Source organism: Silene latifolia, chromosome X, assembly GCF_048544455.1.
Source record: "Silene latifolia isolate original U9 population chromosome X, ASM4854445v1, whole genome shotgun sequence".
Classification (NCBI taxonomy): Eukaryota; Viridiplantae; Streptophyta; class Magnoliopsida; order Caryophyllales; family Caryophyllaceae; genus Silene; species Silene latifolia.
Genome location: NC_133537.1, coordinates 120,738,890 through 120,758,402, shown reverse-complemented (window position 1 = coordinate 120,758,402; position 19,513 = coordinate 120,738,890). Strand labels below are relative to the sequence as shown.

Genomic DNA, 19,513 nt, shown 5'->3' with positions numbered 1-19,513 from the left:
CAGAATGGTGTTTGGGTTCATGATTCCAAAGGCTATTCTGTAAGCTCTGGGTACTGTTGGTTACAGGGTACACACACCCCTGTGCAATGGTATGAGGATGTTTGGGACAGCTGGTGTGTCCCTAAGCATGCCTTTATTGGTTGGCTTATTAAGAGAGAAGCTCTCAATACTCGTCTGAAGTTGAAGCATATTGGAGTTTGTAATACTGATAGCTGTGTTCTTTGTGAAGGGGGACCTGAATCTCATGCTCATTTATTCCAGGACTGTCCTTACAGTGTCAGGGTGATAGGATGCATTGAAGCCTGGCTGCAAATGAAGTTACCTTCTACTGGTTTGCATTATACTGAGCAGCAGAGGAGAATTGGAAGAGTGGCCTTAATGGCCTGCTGATACCATCTCTGGCAGGAAAGAAATAGGTGCAGGTTGGAGTTGAATCTGCAAAATCCAGATTGTATTGGGGAAGCTATTAAGAAGCTGGTGACAATTCGATTGAGAGGTTGCAAATTAATCCCAGCACGTAGTTCAGATAAAGAATGGTTACAAAGAATAGGGGTTGTTATTTCATAGTTTGTCTTTGTTACTATTAGTAGTCTTTGAAGTTGCTGAAAAATGTATGCTGAATGATGTATCCTCTTGTTATTGATTTATAAAAATGCTCACATTACACCAAAAATAAAGTATTCAACTTACTAATCATGTAATGCCCGCATGCTTTTATTCTATAACTTCCGTCATAACCAATTAGTATAACATATCACATCCCCTAATCACATGTTACTAAGATTGCCACACTATAAATCAGTTCCACCATACAACATGATCATCCACAACATATTACTATATACATCTTCTTCACCTTTTTCCACCACATTCACCAATCCACCACAATCATTCATCTAACATTGCTATACAACATATCATCCAACATACGCAATAAAACATTAGTAAACACATAGCGATCCTATGACACCCCATAGTGACCGGTTCAAAGATGTAGGGCGAGTTCGCGATTTTAGGACGTCTCCCAAGTCTTTGCATTAGCTCCTAACAACTTATTTCCGGGTTCATTTTATTTTGACTCCCTATATTCATTAGGTTCATTAGTTACAGGTTCCAAAATCGTCGCTCTGATACCACTTTGTAAAACCCCCCATACACCAAGGTGCTTTACCAAGACCACCTAATGCATGGAAGTGATACTATCACGGTTACCCAAGACAATGTATATCAAATTGACCATAAAAGAACATACTTTAGACAAATAAGTTTAAAGTGATTAAATCAAAACCGTCTGTAAAGTAAAATACAACTGTTCTAAAACCATAATATAACTAAAGTAACAAAAGTATAATGATAACACAGCGGAAGACTACTACCAGACTCGTGGTGACTCCATCCCTAGCTACTCCCCGCGTATCCACAGTATACCTGCTAGACAACTGCTCACCACCCCCGAATGGATCACCATAGTTTTTAAAACATTTAAACGGGGTCAGTTACTAATTACGCCAAATAAGAAAAGCAAGATAACAATACACAGATCACCCAACTCCGTCACATCTCCACACACCTGACTACACACTAAAGTGTGTTGTCCTGCGAGAACACCCATCGCAACAGATATTCCGCGTCGCCAGTGGGGGACCGCAGCCGTACCCACCAAATCCCCGCTCATCTATTCCGAGCGAAAACCTAAGTTCCTTAATGTGCACATCCCCTCCTGTGGCGGGTTCCACAGAGGGAGAATCAAGAGCGTGAAGCCACTTCCGCAAGTGACACCACTCAGCCGAGGGCGCGCTTCGCGAACCACAGACAAACACAACCAACCAAATTACACAACCACATTTACCAATACGATACAATCAACAACAGTAAACAACCAACAACAATCCACCATCAACACAATATAATCAATAACCGTGTAGGGAAACCCTACCTAGAAAAGCAATCACCAAGATCGTCACAATCAGCTAATCAGAAATGTTCCTCTTACGAAATCACCTCCTATAATCACACAATCATACAATTACTATCTAACAATCACAATACTCCCAAAATACCCAATTAGGGTTTCAACTAAAATCAATGAAACGATATAAAAATCATACTAGAAGCTTACCCACAATCCGACGGTCTCAATGGCGTAAAGAACTCTACGATCCGACGACTCTAGCCCTTAGGATTTGATAGCAATGAGAGAAGAACAATCGACGTTGCTTTGTTTTCTTTGTAAAACCTTTAGAGAATAAGAGTAAAAGTAAAGAGGAATTATCGAAATAGGTTTATATATCTCTTCACGCATTACTATAGAACCTGGCTGAAAACCCGTAAAACACGACTTACTCGATCGAGTATGTCGCTTACTCGATCGAGTGCCCCCTACTCGATCGAGTAACCCACTTACTCGATCGAGTACCCATCATTAGTACACTGTTTCAAAACCAAAACTCACTTACTCGACAGAGTAAGCCTTACTCGATAGAGTACCTAACAACACAGAAAACCGTAGTATTACAAAGTCATTATCCAGCACATCATCTTGGTCTCTATCATCAGCACTGTCCAAGTTACTAACATCATTAATCTCATCATGTTGTTGTTCGTCATTGCATCCCAACTCATCATCACTGTTCTGAAGATCTTTATCCGTACATCCACCATATTTTTTGTGCAATTCTTTATACTGCACTTTAACATTTCAGTCCAAACATCAAATGATGGTAGCCCTTGTTTTGGTTTCTCTATTTCATATGACCTCGCTATCAACATGTGCATTAAGTTATGATAGCCAATATCTTTTATGAAAGGTAGCTTTGAGAGTCTGATGTACTGTTTTCAGGATTATCGACCTCTTCTTCAGCAGCACCCGCATATTCTTTAGGATTAACATCTTCAGCACCATCTACCTTGGCACCGGCTTGTGTAGATGTAGTTGGTTCACCCATTGGATTTTTTGCTTTCATAGTGATGAGCTTTCTCATGTTATGTATGTACCTACTAATGAACAGTTGATTGTCCCTCTTCAAACGTAGATAAATTTCATGAGCACTCTGCCAAATTACAAAATAAATATATTAAACACTAAGATAGACTCTTTGATATGTGATAATAAGGACATGTCAAACAATAATTAGGTGATTCAATATCAATATCAAAACAATATCAGAGCATACTAAAAACATTATCACATAATGGCAGAAACAATATCTTAACAGTCTTTTAATAAATGTCACAACAATTTTTAAATCAATATTATTTGCTTTTAAAAACTATATCACAACTAACAATTAACAATATCACACAATTTATTTAACAATAACATAGATAAAATAATTATCAGATAGCAAATGTTTTTAGTAGTGCTTATATCCATTGCCCTTGCTCTAATCTGTTTATCAGTTTCAACACCACTAGGCAACTTCACCATCATGTAAAGAGCAGAGGCCTTCGTCGGTTGATTCGCAATACCCCTCTTTAGTTTCCACTTCAGCTTCAGCGTCAGCTTTATGATCAGACGCATGCGTAAGTCTTATCTCTTGTCCTTCTGAAGAATATGGGGTTTTTTTAGGGTATTGTTTTTGCTGGCAGATGGGGTACTGAATCTTTGATATTGGAGCATTCCCCAAAAATCCAGTTTTTTTCTCATCATCCACTCTTTTTGACAATTTTTTATCATCTTAATGTTGGATGAGTGGTAAAGTGTATGGCAAAACATCGCCTTTAAAATCAAACCTATGAATATACACAAGCATAAGAACTATTATGCATCCGCTGACAGCTGACTTTGCACCTTCTTTGAACACCTTAATACTCTTAACCATTTCGTCAAATACGTATTCACACCAATCAAATTGGCTTATCCTTGTCAAATGCTTAATAGTCTTTAGCAGTTTCAAGTTTAGCGATTTATTTGAAGACGTTGCTAGGAAAATAGACATGCTGTAAATTACGAACATTCTTTTAAATTCATCTCCAGCATCATTACATTCCATCAATTTGTCATGCACATCCTTGACCATAATTGAAGCGGAAGTACTCTTCAATTCAAACTTCGCCCTCCATGCATTTTTCAGCTTAGTGTCCGTCACAGCAGTGGTGTTTCCCATGTGAGCAATGTCCACTTTAACACCTTCTCGAGGAAGTTGAAATATGTCATGCACATCGTCTTTTGTCAACAGAAAATCAAACTTTTTTGTCTTGAACATGTTGCATGTGTAGTCAAATGCCTTCAGAAGCAACTTTAGAATTCCATGTGGAATTTTTGTTAGTTATGCCTTCAGAAGCAACTCTATGTTGCATGGTCAATTATTTAACAAAAACTAAAGCTTGGTTGTTATTGCTAACTCTATCATACCATTGAAATTTTATTTTGAAAATCTTGTCACAAAATTTTTGAGGCTTGGATGTTCACGTTTGAGTTTCGATTTATTCTAGTGCTTAAAACTTAGTTTAGTTGACTAATGAGGCCCAAAAATCTTGTCATGCTTAAGTTTTGACATTCCTTTGTCAATAACGACATGTATTATTTTGAATCGGTGTTTAATCTTAAAATGCGGTCCAAAATCTTTTGAAATTTCGTTTTAAAATGAATGATTATGATTTTTGCACTCATAACACTATCTAATTGTCTCTTGTGTTGCATGAACCTAGGAGTCTTACCATACAAATAGCCTCACAAATTTTGACATGTATGTCAGTTGTATCGAAAAATGACCAAATCTTGATTTTTGTATTTCATTCTTATCTAATGTTGTAATAAAGATTCAAATACTATTTAATGAGGCTAAGCATGGTCTCAAATTTTGAAATTTTTTTTCGAGTTTTCTAGATTTAGTTGATTAATAAGATTTCATTTTTTGTTAATAATGTCACGTATTGTTTTAAATCGAAAACCATACCTTAAAATTTGCATCGTGGTATATATGAATAACTTTTAAATTTTGTACTTAGAGTATGGTTTCCTTGTTTTGTGGTGTTATGATCCTTGTTAATAATGTGCTATTTTTCTTGATTTACCTTGTGAATTGTATAGGTTTGGTGAGTGAAGACGTGTAGGCACCCGTGGTTGTAATTGAAAAGATGTGAAACGAGAGTGAGTCAGCGAGCTTCTTTGGGTAATTGGGCAACTTCTAATAATATGTGATGAGTGGTGTTATATTTTGAGAGTTATGAATGTGACATATGTGTTTTATTGTGATTGACGTGACTTTGTTCATTTGACGTGGATTTAAACCGTGTAAGTAGATAGGTGTATGATTTTGTGAAAGAGAGAGAATTGTTTGATGAATAAGGATGTTATTGATCTAAATTGTGGAAATGGTTGTTAGTTATTAAATTAGATTCGATAAAGTGGTAATATGGGTATTGTGAGTAAGGAAATTGTGAATGAAAATGAGTGAGGTAAGGGTATGTGCTGACAACATAGAGTATAAAATTTAGAGATATGAGGACGTAGCATGGTTATTGACTTTTAAGGAAGGAATATTTTATATTGAGCGGTGATATTGGTGGCTTTGTGTATAATTTACCTTGAAAATTTGGAGTATGAGAAAGTGACTTTAGCTTACGCAAGGTGTCTTGAGTTAAGAAAGATGATTACATGAGGCAATTGGTGGATAGTGAGTGAAGTGTAATCTAGGTTGGATATTCGTTAAGTGTTTGAACTTAGGGATATTGTTATTGAGAATAAATTAGGAACTTTGGTTGATGAATAATTGAGATATATGATGGTAGATTTAGTATTGCCAAGTTTGATTTTCGCGGTCATGAGAGTAAGAGTGTGGCGTTAATACTTGAGGATTTAATCATATTGTTGAGGTATTTGATCATTCGTGTTATAGAGTGTAACCATTTAATTTAGGTGTGTATAAGTGTGAAAGTGGTTGTGTGGGAATCCGACCCTATGAGTGGGTAATATAGATGTTGTTGTAAAGTTGCCTCCCAATCGTCAAGTAAAGTGTTAGTGGTATACATCATGATCTGGTAGTAGTTTCCATTTGAGGGTTGATGTTGTTGTTATCTTTGAGGATAATGGGTTGTTAGGGTCGTGTCCATAAGGTAGTGTAAGTGTTGTGTATACCGATGTGGCTATTGCGATTGTTGGTGAAGGCATGGTGATACCGTCACCGGGTATAGGGGAATGCAATGCTTATAAATAGAATTTTTGAAATGTCATGTTGTGCCATGTTTTGTTTTAGTTCGGTTGTAATGATGGCCATAAGGCCGTAAGTTGTTTTAATTGGTTATTTGATGGTGTATTAATCACCGTCGGAGCCTATTACCATTGTATGATGAAATGGAAAGTTTGGAACCGAGTTGAGAATGAAAACATTTTGCCTAGGTCACACTCGACCGAGTGCACCCTGTACTCGACCGAGTGGTCTCCTACTCGACCTAGTGGCCTCCTACACTCGACCGAGTGGCATGCTTTGACCCTCGTTTTGTGGATATTTGACCGAATATTGAGCATGTACCCTTATTTCGCGGTTTATATTAGTTGACTTGTGTTTGGATAAGCATGTTGACCTTACATGGGTGATATTTTGTGAATTATTTATGTTTGATTACATGCTGTGGTATTTTGCAAGTAAATGGAAATTGTTGATTCGACATGAGTGGATTGATGATATAAATGATATGATAATCTTGTTTGATGTGTGTTAATTGACGAGAGTTTATTTCGTTGCATAAAAGTAAGATGAAAAATGCGAATTATGTGTTGTATAGTGGACATTTGTATGATGGTGATTGTGGTTTTCCGTATGAACGGAAGTGTTGGTGATGGATGGGAACGGATTTAGAAATATATGTGTGATCATATGGTGTATTTAACGCGGTATATGCGTGACATGATGTCCGGAAATGGGAATGTTTAACATTGTTGAGTCACATAACGAGAATTTAAGATTATTTGATTGTTTCACGGAGTCCGCATACACATGATTGATGTGCATACATGTGAATGTATGAGGTTTAACGTGATATAGACACATAATAGTAATTGAGTTATACCCCACGATAGATACGTATACATATAGCCAACATGAATTAGGAGTCATCTGTAGGATTATAGATAGGAACCGTGAATTTGACATGAAACTTGACTTTTGGGAGGCTTGTAGATGGGGGATTATATGAATGGAACTATAACTATATGAGGTTTGATTACGGAATTGCAATGAGTAAGAGAGAGTGTTGAACCTGGAACATAGTCATTTGTGGAATTCAGTAATGACGTATGAGAGCACATTATGAGGATTGATAGTTGAACTTCGGGACGAAGTTCCCTTTTACTGGGAGTGAATGTAATAATTGGGAATCTAAAGAAGGAAAATGAGTGTTGTATGTATGTGAGTAGCATATCAGTAAACATATGAGTATAAAAAGAGAGTATACGATAAATGAAAGCGTGTGAGCCTGGTGTGAGAGGTGAGAATCATATTGGCACAATGAAAGTGATGATGACAGTAAGAACCTCGAGAGAGTACTTGAGAATCAGTGATGAGACTTGAGGAAAGGAGAGAGTGGGGCGAACTTCGGGGACAAAGTTCATTTTAAGGGGGAAAGACTGTAATACCTCGTATTTTATAATTATATATTTTATATTATTTTTACGAATTATGTATGAGACGGAATAATAAAATAATAATAATTATTATTATAAGATGGTAATGATAATAATAATACGCAATACGATATACTATACATGTATACATATACTTATACCATACTAACTACCTTATATACTCCACCCTACCCTATCTACCCCACCCTTATCCATTTGTAATCTCATAATATCCACCAAAATCCGCACATAAAGAGGAAGAGAGAAAAGGAAGGGAAAGTGGTGATTTTGCCCTCTGCCTCGAGATCATAAGGTAAAACCGCCTTAAACTAGCATTTATATTATTTAATTAATACCATTGACTCACCCGCGACTTGGATGCACCGTGTGACCCACCATGACCACCATAGGACCACCGTTGACTGACCAAATGGTGGTTTGACCGAGTATATAAAGGAGCATTTAGTGTTGTTAAGCGACAGTCTTAAAACGGATTTTTACCCTACCTTTTGTGACTATCTTGGGCTGACTGATCGTGAGCGTGTCGTTGTACACCCAATCAAAACACATTTATAATACTCAACAAACAACTAGTTAGTGGTAAGTCGAGGTCGATCCATGGGACGGTGTGCTTTGGGTTCTAAGTCTATCTATCTCAATTTATACTAGTGTCACAATTTTTTTGGGTTTGTAGTTGTATTCTAGACTAATGCAAGCAATAAAGTAAAACAAGTAATAAAAGGAAAGATGTAAACAAATGATTAAAAGTACTAGGATATCATGGGTTCATAGAGGATTCACGGGAGTTAACCATACAAACATGTTCACAAAGTTGCAAGCAATTAATGTTGTAAAGGAACCGAGTTGGTGTATGTCTTATGGTTCTTAGGAAGAGTTGGGTCCCGTGGCCGAATCGATTAGATTGTACAACACGTACAAGTCGACTTACTTTCCCCCTAATCACTTCTATGCATGGTCTAACTAGACTCGAGGTGGTTTATATCTTACAAGTCAAGTTGAATAGATAAGAGATGGTTTTAAATGCAAGGATTCATAGGCTTAGCATTTCATCAAACATAACATGTGCATAGGTTGGCATCACAACAAGCAAGCAAATTAATTATGGAAACATATTGGATTAAGCATGATTATTCCCCATGTTTACTTCCTTTAATTACCCACTAATTCTAGCTAAGGAAACTACTCACCCATTATCATGGAAAACATGTCATTAATGGTGTCAATCATTACAACAAGTATAAACATGATAAGAGCTTAAGGAAATAAACAATAAAAAAGGCAAAGAGTAAATTAATTATACCAAACTTGAGATGATCCAAATAATAAATCAAAGAATAAAAGAAGAGAACTTGATTGATTGATGAAGGGTTGTCAATCCTCCAATAATAACCCAATAATCTTCAATTACCCAAAAGTAACAAACTTGAACAATAATTAAGAAGAGATTAATGTGAAATTTGTGGAAAGATTAAAGAGTAATCTAATTTAATGTACTCCTAATCTATTCTAAGAGGATTTTCTAATGTGGAAGCCCCCTTTGATTATCATCAAAATGGGGTATTTATAGTAGTGCCTCATTAAGTTAATTAAGGCTAAATTAGTAATTAACAATTCTAAGTTCTAAGTAGGGAAATGCAAGTATTTCGGGGAGATGCGCATCCTTGCTGAAGACGCCGAGGGACGCTCGGATGCCTGGGTGGGACGAGCGGATTGCAGGCAGGAGGGACGCTCGTCCTGAAGGTCGGGACGCTCGGATTCCTGGATACCTGGACGAGCGGCTTCCTGCTTTGGACGCCCGGATTGTTGTTCAGAATGCTTCCTCTCGCATACTTCTTATTCTTGCAACGTTGGTCTTTAGTTCTTGCCTCTTCATCTACACTCGTTCTACCAAGATCGTCAATGTCCGTCCAAATAAGCTCAAGAGACGGGAATTTCCGCCTAATTATCTCCTTTCCTACAAAACATATGAAATGCACTAGGAAAGCAAAATAGAAAGCATTTGACGGACAAAATTGTTATGGAATGTTATAATAGTGTGCAAAATAGGCTCAATTAGGGGACTAAATGTGCGCAAATATGGGTCACATCAAATACCCCAAACCGAACCTTTACTCGTCCCTAGTAAAGAGGTGACAAAAACTAGACCTTTATTTAAACTATTCAATAATATAACCGATATGAGATAATTAGCGGGTCTCACTCCGCCCCTTCAACTCACAACAAGACAACCATGAGGTAAAATGCCTTCTTGTAAGGCAAGATGAGTCTTGCCAAAATGGCGGCACATCCAATCATTAAAGCACACAAAATCAAGTAATGGATGCATCTACAAAAGAATAGCCACTTTCCTCATCTAAGTGGCGGAAATTATCTAAAGGGGAAGCAATTCAAGGGTACACACTCCTTCATAGATATAATTTCTTCAAACTACTAAGCCTAGAAGGATACCAATAAATCACCTCCAAGTTGTGTCAAGCTAGGGTACCTTTGTCCTCAATCGTTAAATGCTTTCGTCAAGAGTAGACTCCCTATGTTGTTAGAAACACTGGAGGATCGCGGAATTCCCCTTCTTGCGTAGAAAAGAAGAAGGGTCCTCCCCTCTCTACCATGCACAAAAGTGGATACGATGGATAAAGGGATCGATAGTATTTGAGTTTCATTTGGGAGTTTGCTTTTGTTGTTTTTCCCCCCAATTTCTTGTGGCATTTTACATTTGAGAACACTTTCTTTTTGCCATTTCTTTTGATATTTGGCATTTCAATACTTGACAATTTTTCAACTTTTTGCATTTTCTTTTGAACATTTTCAATGTCACCCCATATGTAGTTAGGGTGCTTATATTTGAAGCATAGGAGTTTTCATTTTTGTTACTCCTCTTTTCTTTTGATGCAATTGCAAACTTTTTCTTTTCTTTTCTTTTTATTTATTGAACTCAAATTTGAACAATTTTTGTTTTGTGCCCATTCCCTTTGATGATAAAATGTATGGTAGAACATGGATAAACGATGATTGCATGGTTTCAAGGGTCACCTTGGAATAAACGGTAGCCAAGGAGTTATCACACCACAAGGTACTCTTGACTAGGCCTTAATCCATGGGTCAAAGGATACTAGCATGACACATCCCAGGGTGTTTTACAAGTATTCTAACAAGCAAAGTCTTAAGAATAAAAAGCATCTACAAGGGCCTTATATACACTTGTCAAGCTTCCCAAATAGACGGTTTCACAAAATTTTCCTAAATGCAACTATATGCCATGATGCAACTAACATTTATACATTCTAATGCATATGATTCTACCAACTAGTATGCCAAATAATCTAAATACAATCCTAAATTCACATTGTTTATACCGCATCAATCAAAATAAAGCCACATAGTCATTAACATAGAGAGGAAAAAGGAGATTGGAAAGATCATACCATGCGGTCTTCAATATCCTCATGTCTCGGAGGTGGCGTAGTCGATCAATGTGAACAAGGATGAACAAGCACAATATATACAAACACAATATATACAAGTCTATACTATAAAGGAAATGAACATGTTTTTGGTTTTTTTCAATTTTTCAAATTTTTATGGCTTTTGTTTTTATGAATTAAAAGACATATTTTTGAGATTTTTGGATTTTTTTTTTCAATTTTTATGCATTTTTGGAATATAAATTCCCATCCCCCACTTTATTTTGGACATTGTCCTCAATGTACATGTAGGAGTAGGAATAAAAAAGAAATACTTGTTTTTTGTATTTTTGAATAAATGCAATGATATGAATGAATGCATGCTCTAACTAAATGCAATTCTATATGACATATATAACAAATGAATGCAATCTACACTATATTATATTAAGCATGTTTTCTATTAAACTATGGTCACCTATGATCAAACCTCCCCAAACCGATTTAAACACTATTTCTAGTGTAGAAAAGAATAGGATTGGTCATTAGTGACTATGCATTCTAATCTATATGCAATTATTTACATGAATCATATGGAATATAATACAATGCAAATTATACTATATGAACTAGCTAATGCAAATACAATATGAAGTATAATACAAATGCAAGTGAGGGCTAAACTAAATGCAATGCACTATACAAAAGAGAGGGAGAGAAGTGTATCATACAAATGGAGGTGGTGAGGTAGGCATCTCTCACTCGTCATCATCATCTTGGCGGTAGCCATACCTACTAGAGCTTCCTCCTTGGTCATACCCTCCTCCTTGACCAGAGTATCCCCCACCTTGACCATCAAAGTTCCCGGCTTGGTTCCCTTGATTAGGGAAAGAAAGATATGGTTGAGCCCAAGATGGTCGAGGGCCATTAGGGTCGATATACCCTTGTTGTGCCATTTGATAGTACTGAGGATAAAGGGCCATGTAGTTATCGACCCGCCCATCGTGTACTCCAATATCAACCTTCTTCATAAGGTTCATCAAGTCATGCATATCCGGAGCATTGGGTATTTGTGGTGTGAATGGCATATGAGGAGCAGGGTAAGGTGGGATAGGCACATAGGATGGCGGGGCAATGGGCCTTGCCGGTATCCCACGAGGTTGTGGAGGTTGGCGGGGTACTTCTCCTCTTTGCGGGGGGTTGGCGAGGATTTGGATTTCGAGAAGGTAGCTTGGCCTAGGCGAATACGGGCTCAACCTTGGGTCGGTACCCGGTATATTCCACCCCGAAAGAACAATAGAGGAGCACCCTTTTGTCAACCATTCTACACTCCCTTTTTGAGTGTAGGCACACCACCGGTGGTGGTTGAAGACGGCGCCCTCATCAATCAAAATAATACCCTCAAGAGGTGTATATGTCCCATGGGTATTGAACCCGGGACAAAGGTAGTTTGTCAAGATGGTAATTAGACCTCCCATCACGAAGGTCTTAAGTTGGGAATTCCCTTGAGAGAAATCATAGAATCTCGTGAGCATCTCAAGAGGGGTATTGAAGTTGTACCTCCTTGTCCCCCGGACATTTAGATAGGACTGAAGGAATGTCAAATCGAGTAGAGTGCACATATCTTGCTCATATCTCCCATTAATGGTGCCGGCTATGAAATGTTCGGTGATCCGAATCACCGGGTGTTTAATAGCAAAGGTGTAGCATTGTTTTTGGTGAATGAAATCCTTCCCGGAAATAGCTTTCCATACTAGGTCAACATCAAAGTCGGAGGGTTTGTTGATGTTGTTTGTTGGTACAATAAGACCAAAAATTTGAGCAAATTGGTCAAGTGATAGGCCATGGTCAAGGTTGCACAACCGGAACTCCATACCAACATTGTTCCTTGTGTTCGAAACAATACGAAGGCTGCTCAAAAATTCCAAGGTAAGGCTAAGGTACGTCTCTTCATGGGCATGGAATAATTTCCCAATCCCCAAACCGTCAAAGAGCATTTCGGTTTGGTACCTTATACCTAGGATTTCTAACACCCTAGTGTCAATAAACTGAGTCGGTTCGTAATGCTTACCTAGCAACTTGACGAACTTAATACGGTGGTCATCGGATATGAAGAGTACCTCCGGAAAGTACTCGAGTTGCTCCACCCCTCCTCTTATCACGGGATGAAAGTTTCTTGGTACCATCATTTGTTGAGGGGATGAAGAAGATGAGCCCTTGCGTTTCTTGGTAGCGGCTTCAACAAGCTTCCTGGCTTTTCCCTTGAGGTTCATCATTTTTGATTTGGGAAAGTTAGGATTTGGTTGGTTTTTATTGTGAAGGGGGTGTTTGGAGGTGAAAATGAGTGGATTATGTTTAGATAAGATGAGGAAATAAGGGATGGTGGGGGTATTTTTATAGAAAAGAGGGTGGGAAGAGCGGCTGAGGGTCGGGCTCGGGTGGAATAGTCGATGTAAGTGAAGGAATCCGAGCGTCTTTATGGTCGGGACGGGCGTCTTGCTGCATTTGGTCCGAGCGTCTTAGCAAAAATCCGCTCGGATTTCGTTCCACAGATCTTGCTTCAGCTGGGAAGGAGGAAAGACGAGCGTCCCGAGCTTTGGGACGAGCGGCTGAAATGAGACGAGCGTCTTTTTCAGAATCCGCTCGGATTCTGGCCTAGCGTGAAATTTTTCTTCAGGTGTCCATCAAGACGAGCGTCCCACTGATAAGACGGGCGTCTTTCTCTGGACGGGCATCTTCCTTGATAATCCGCTCGAATTTCAAGTCAGCCCCTAACAGTACCCTGAGGACGGCTGAGGACGAGCGTCCTGCCCTCGGGACGAGCGTCCCTCGCTGCTTGTCAAGCTTTTCTTCCTTTTCTTTTCAAGATCGTACCCTTGCACCCTTTTGTCATTCCTCCTTAACTTTTTCTGAAATTTGGCTCAACAAAAAATGTAAGGAAACTCTCGCTCACTACTCTCATGCAAAAAATTATAAATAAAATTGCTAAAATATACAATTTTATACAAGGCAAGGGTTCAAGGAATATCTTACAAATGGTGGTTTGAGATAGGACTCCACCAAACTAGTTCAATTAGTAGAAATTCTTGTCCATAGAGCTCAAGGCTCTTAGAAGGAGATCAAAAGCTTGTGAACAAGCTCCAAATAAGCATGAGTATGGTTTGCTTAACTTCAAGACGAAGCTTGACCAAGGAATTTTGTCATTCATTCTTGTTTTCTTCCATTTCTTGGCATTTGAATAATTGCGATGCTTCAAACCGATTAGCCCATGATTGTTGTTAGCGTAAGGTAGGAAGTATGGTTCATGGTCGTCCGGAGACTTCCACTCACTACCTTCTTCTTCGACTTTGGTGATGATGATAGTGTTTGAATTTATCAATCCTTCAAGAGTAGAAGGAGAATTCTCATAGTATTGATGACGGGGTACCTTTGGAGTTGATGTTGTGGGTGCCAAATTTCCACAAGTAGCTTCATGTGCAAGTTTCTTTTTGGGCTTTCCCATCAAATATCCTTTGTATGATGCTTTGAACTTTTGAAGAAGGTCAACCATATAATCTCCAACAATCATTGGCTCCATGGTGGGTGCTAAGTTGTCTTCATGGGCAATAGGGAAGGAACATTCTTCTTCATGATAAGATATCTCAAATATCTCAAGGATAGGCTCCTCAAGGAGAACAACCTCATACACTTCCGTTTCTTTACCCCATGAGTTCTTGCAAAGCACGATTTTATCATCATAGCTATCTTCATAAGAATCATAGATGGGCGCTTCATTCAACTCTCTCCATCATCTTGAAGTTCTCATCAAAAGACACACCCCCATACTCACAAAGGCTAAGAGTATTTGGCTTACTCAACCTCATGTCTTCTTCATCGAACACCACACTTTCATATTCACAAGAGCTCAAAGAGGTTGGCCCTTCCCACTTCTCATTTTCCATATCAAAGGTTACTACTTCAAATTCACATTCATGACCAATGTCCAAAGAATGGTGGGGAGTGATTGCTTGGGATTCTTTCATTTGGGCAATTTGAATCTCCAACTCCACACCTTGGGTAACAATGCCTTGAAGAACATTGTCCCTATTTTGGCTCTTCTCTATCATTTGTTTGAAGAAATTTTGTTGATCTCCTATCATTTGGAGAATCACATTTTGAATGGGTTCATTATCTTGTTGTGGGTATGTGTGAAAGTGCTCATATTGTGGCATTTGGAATTGATTGTAAAGTGAGTTTTGGGTGGGTGGTTGTTGTGGATAATGAATGTGGTGATTTTGGAGGGAAAATTTGGGGTAGTAGTTAGGATTTTCATTGTATGAGTAGTAAGGTAGGTTTGTGTTCACTTGCTTCTCAAACTCCCCATACCCATAGTCATACTCAAAAGATCCATCACATACTCCATATGTCAAGTCTTGAGCCATCATAGCTAAGACAAGGAAACAACTACAAGTATGGAAACTACACAAAAATGGTAAGAACAATCCTTGAGGAACAAGTTCCTCAAGGTGAAAGCATAATTAAAATAGACAAACAAGTAAGAACTTAATCGCATAGCACCATCCCCGGCAACGGCACCATTTTTGATCGTGAGCGTGTCGTTGTACACCCAATCAAAACACATTTATAATACTCAACAAACAACTAGTTAGTGGTAAGTCGAGGTCGATCCATGGGATGGTGTGCTTTGGGTTCTAAGTCTAATTATCTCAATTTATGCTAGTGTCACAATTTGTTTGAGTTTGTAGTTGTATTCTAGACTAATGCAAGCAATAAAGTAAAACAAGCAATAAAAGGAAAGATGTAAACAAATGATTAAAAGTACTAGGATATCATGGGTTCATAGGGGATTCATGGGAGTTAACCATACAAACATGTTCACAAAGTTGCAAGCAATTAATGTTGTAAAGGAACCGAGTTGGTGTATGTCTTACGGTTCTTAGGAAGAGTTGGGTCCCGGAGCCGAATCGATTAGATTGTACAATACGTACAAGTCGACTTACTTTCCCCCTAATCACTTCTATGCATGGTCTAACTAGACTCGAGTTGGTTTATATCTTACAAGTCAAGTTGAATAGATAAGAGATGGTTGTAAATGCAAGGATTCATAGGCTTAGCATTTCATCAAACATAACATGTTCATAGGTTGACATCACAACAAGCAAGCAAATTAATTATGGAAACATATTGGATTAAGCATGATTATACCCCATGTTTACTTCCCTTAATTACCCACTAATCCTAGCTAAGGAAACTACTCACCCATTATCATGGAAAACATGTCATTAAATGGTGTCAATCATTATAACAAGTATAAACATGATAAGAGCTTAAGGAAATAAACAATAAAAAGGGCAAAGAGTAAAGGAATTATACCAAACTTGAGATTATCCAAATAATAAAGCAAAGAATAAAAGAAGAGAACTTGATTGATTGATGAAAGGTTGTCAATCCTCCAATAATAACCCAATAATCTTCAATTACCCAAAAGTAACAAACTTGAACAATAATTAAGGAGAGATTAATGTGAAATTTGTGGAAAGATTAAAGAGTAATCTAATTTAATCTACTCCTAATCTAATCTAAGTGGATTTTTTAATGTGGAAGCCCCCTTTGATTATCATCAAAATGGGGTATTTATAGTAGTGCCTCATTAGGTTAACTAAGGCTAAATTAGTAATTAACAATTCTAAGTTCTAAGTAGGGAAATGCAAGTATTTCGGGGATGCGCATCCTTGCTGAAGACGCGAGGGACGCTCGGATGCCTGGGTGGGATGATGTGGCCATAATTAGAGCATATTTAGTCCTCGAATTAGCCTTGTTCCCATGCTTTTTAGTGCATATTTGGGTCATTTATTGTCTTTAGTCCTTTGTTTTGCATATTCTTTGATGTTTTGATCCCTTGGTAGGAAAGGAGTGCAAACCTTGCATTTTCATGGCAAAATGAGGCTAAATTGATTGAATTCAATGACCAAGCATCAAGGAGAGACAAGATTAGAAGGCCTTTGTACATACTATAGTAGATGGGCAATGATGAGAAAAGATCCTTGCATCCCCGAGGAAATCCCCAAGGATTTTATGAAGAAAAAGGAAGAAAAGAAGAAGAAACAAGACTGCCCAGCAATCCGTGCGTCTTACCCTAAAGACGCCCGTCCACAACCCACAATCCGTGCGTCTTCACCACCAAGACGCCCGGGCAAAATCTCCAGAAGACGCCCGTCTTCACTCCCAAGACGCCCGGGCAGAGACCACCAAATCCGCCCGTCCCGTGCTAAAGACGCCCGGATTCCCAGGCAGACCCATTTCGTCTTCTTCAAGCTTCAAGGAAGGATGCACATCTTTTTCTAGAGACCGGAGTCTCCCTAGAGACCGGAGTCTTTCCAAAAAGACCTAAAAAGTTTTCTCAACAAGGGACTTAATCGTCATTTAAGCCCTAAGTTAACCCTAATTTATGCACCTAATCCCCACTATAAATACCCCATTAGTCTAATTAGAAGAGCATGTTCTTCTTAGCAATCTTTAGTGTAGTTAATATCAATCAAATCTCTCTTTAATCTTGTAATCAACATTTAATCAAGTTTTAATACAAGTTTTATTTCCTTAATCTCTCTCTTGTTCATCCTTTATTTTGGGTAATTGAAGATTATTTGGGTTATTATTGGGAGATTGACAACCTCTCAATCAAGCATCAAGTACTTCTTTTATTCTTTGCTTTATTATTGGAATCATTAGTAGGTATATTTCTCTTAATCCCTCTTTAATTATTGTTAATCACTTTCATTTATTCATCATGTTTCACTTTGTTGGTATGATTGATAACCTTGCAAGCATGTTCAACATGATAATGAGTGAGTAGTTTCCTTAGCTAGGGTTAATGGGTAATTAGGGGAAACCAACATGGGGAATGATTCATGCTTAAATTAATATGCTTTCATAGTTTATTTGCTTGCTTGTTGTGATCTCGACTTATGCACATGTTATGTTTGATGAAATGCGAGCCTATGAATCCTTGCATTTTTTACCCATCACCTATCTTTTCAATGAGACTTGTAATACATAAACCAACTCGAGTCTCATTAGACCATGCATGTTGTTGAGTAGGGAAGACTAAGTCGACTTGTAGGTGTTGTACAATATAATCGATTCGGCTCCGGGACCCAAACGTTCCTAGGATTGTAAGATATAAACCAACTCGATCCATCCCCTATGACCCCATGACACCCTAGTGCCTTTTATCAATTATTTACATCCCTTTTAATTCATCTTGCTTGTTTACTTTCATTGCTATTTAGTTTAGTGATCTTCTACATCAAACCCCAATTGTGACACCCCTTAAGACACCACTAGTTGCAATAGATATCTCATCTCAATTCCCGTCCCTTGGGATCCGACCTTTACTTGCCTCTTTAGTAATGGTAGAGTTGTTTGTGAAGTTATAAATTGTGTTTTGGTCTAGGTGCTCCTAACGACAAGTAACCGAAAAATATGGTCCGACCAAAAATGGCGCCGTTGCCGGGGACGGTGTTAACTTGATTTAGATTTTCTTATATTGTTATTAGTTGTGTCTTTCTTTGCCTTGGGAAAGTAAAACTCCTCAAGGTTTGTTCTAATTGTTTTCGAGTTGTTTGATATTTTGTATGTCTAGAAGGTCACAAGGTGACTTGTTACCCTTTGATCACGAAATTGAAAGAACTTTTACAACCAATAGAAGACTTGCTAGGAGAACTTTGAGAGGTATTGGTGAGGTTGTAGATATTCAACCAAATACTATTGAGTTCATCAACCCTTTTGCAAGAGAAGGTGAGGAGAACCCAACACAAAATCCAACACAAAATCAACCCACAATGCCTAAGTTTTCATCAGATTCCGTACCCACCGAGGAGAACCTACCCAATGGTACTCCCACACCACAAAATCTAACCGGAAATTTTATTGCCAAATCCGCATTTATCCAATTAGTCAAAAGAAGCCAATTTGGGGGGATGCCTAGTGAAGACCCTCATTCTCATATGGAGACTTTTTGTGACTATTGTAACTCAAGACCAAATTCGATGGGTCTTATTTCCTTTTTCTCTAATTGGCACCGCAAAACAATGGTTAAAAGGCCTTGATAAGGCTACTCTCGGAATTGATTCTTGGAAGACGTTGGCTCTAGCTTTCTACAAAAAGTTCTATCCACCGGAAAAGACTAACATGCTAAGAGCTCAAATCACGGGCTTTAAGCAAAGGGATGAAGAATCTTTGTATGAAGCTTGGGAGCGGTTTAAGGGAATTTGTCGCTCATGTCCTCACCATGGACTTAGAGAGTGGTTCTTGGTACAATAATTTTGGAACGGTCTTTATGAAGATTCAAGGAACATTACCAAAGTGAATGTAGGGGAACAAATGAACAAGTGAATGCTTTCCAAGCATACAAGAGTGGTACCCCTTATTCAAACTATTACAATGAAAACACCAAATTTCATCCAAATCTCTCGTACAAAAGCCAAAATGTTCAAAACCCTCAACCAACATACACCCCACCTCCCAT

General features: G+C 38.2%; 1 non-coding gene across 1 annotated transcript; it reads right to left on the bottom strand.

Moving 5' to 3' along the window:
• Positions 1 to 19,176: 19,176 nt before the first annotated feature.
• LOC141624252 (small nucleolar RNA R71) lies at positions 19,177 to 19,283 on the bottom strand. Its single transcript, XR_012534061.1, has one exon. It is a non-coding gene; the product is annotated as a small nucleolar RNA R71 (small nucleolar RNA).
• Positions 19,284 to 19,513: the final 230 nt, after the last annotated feature.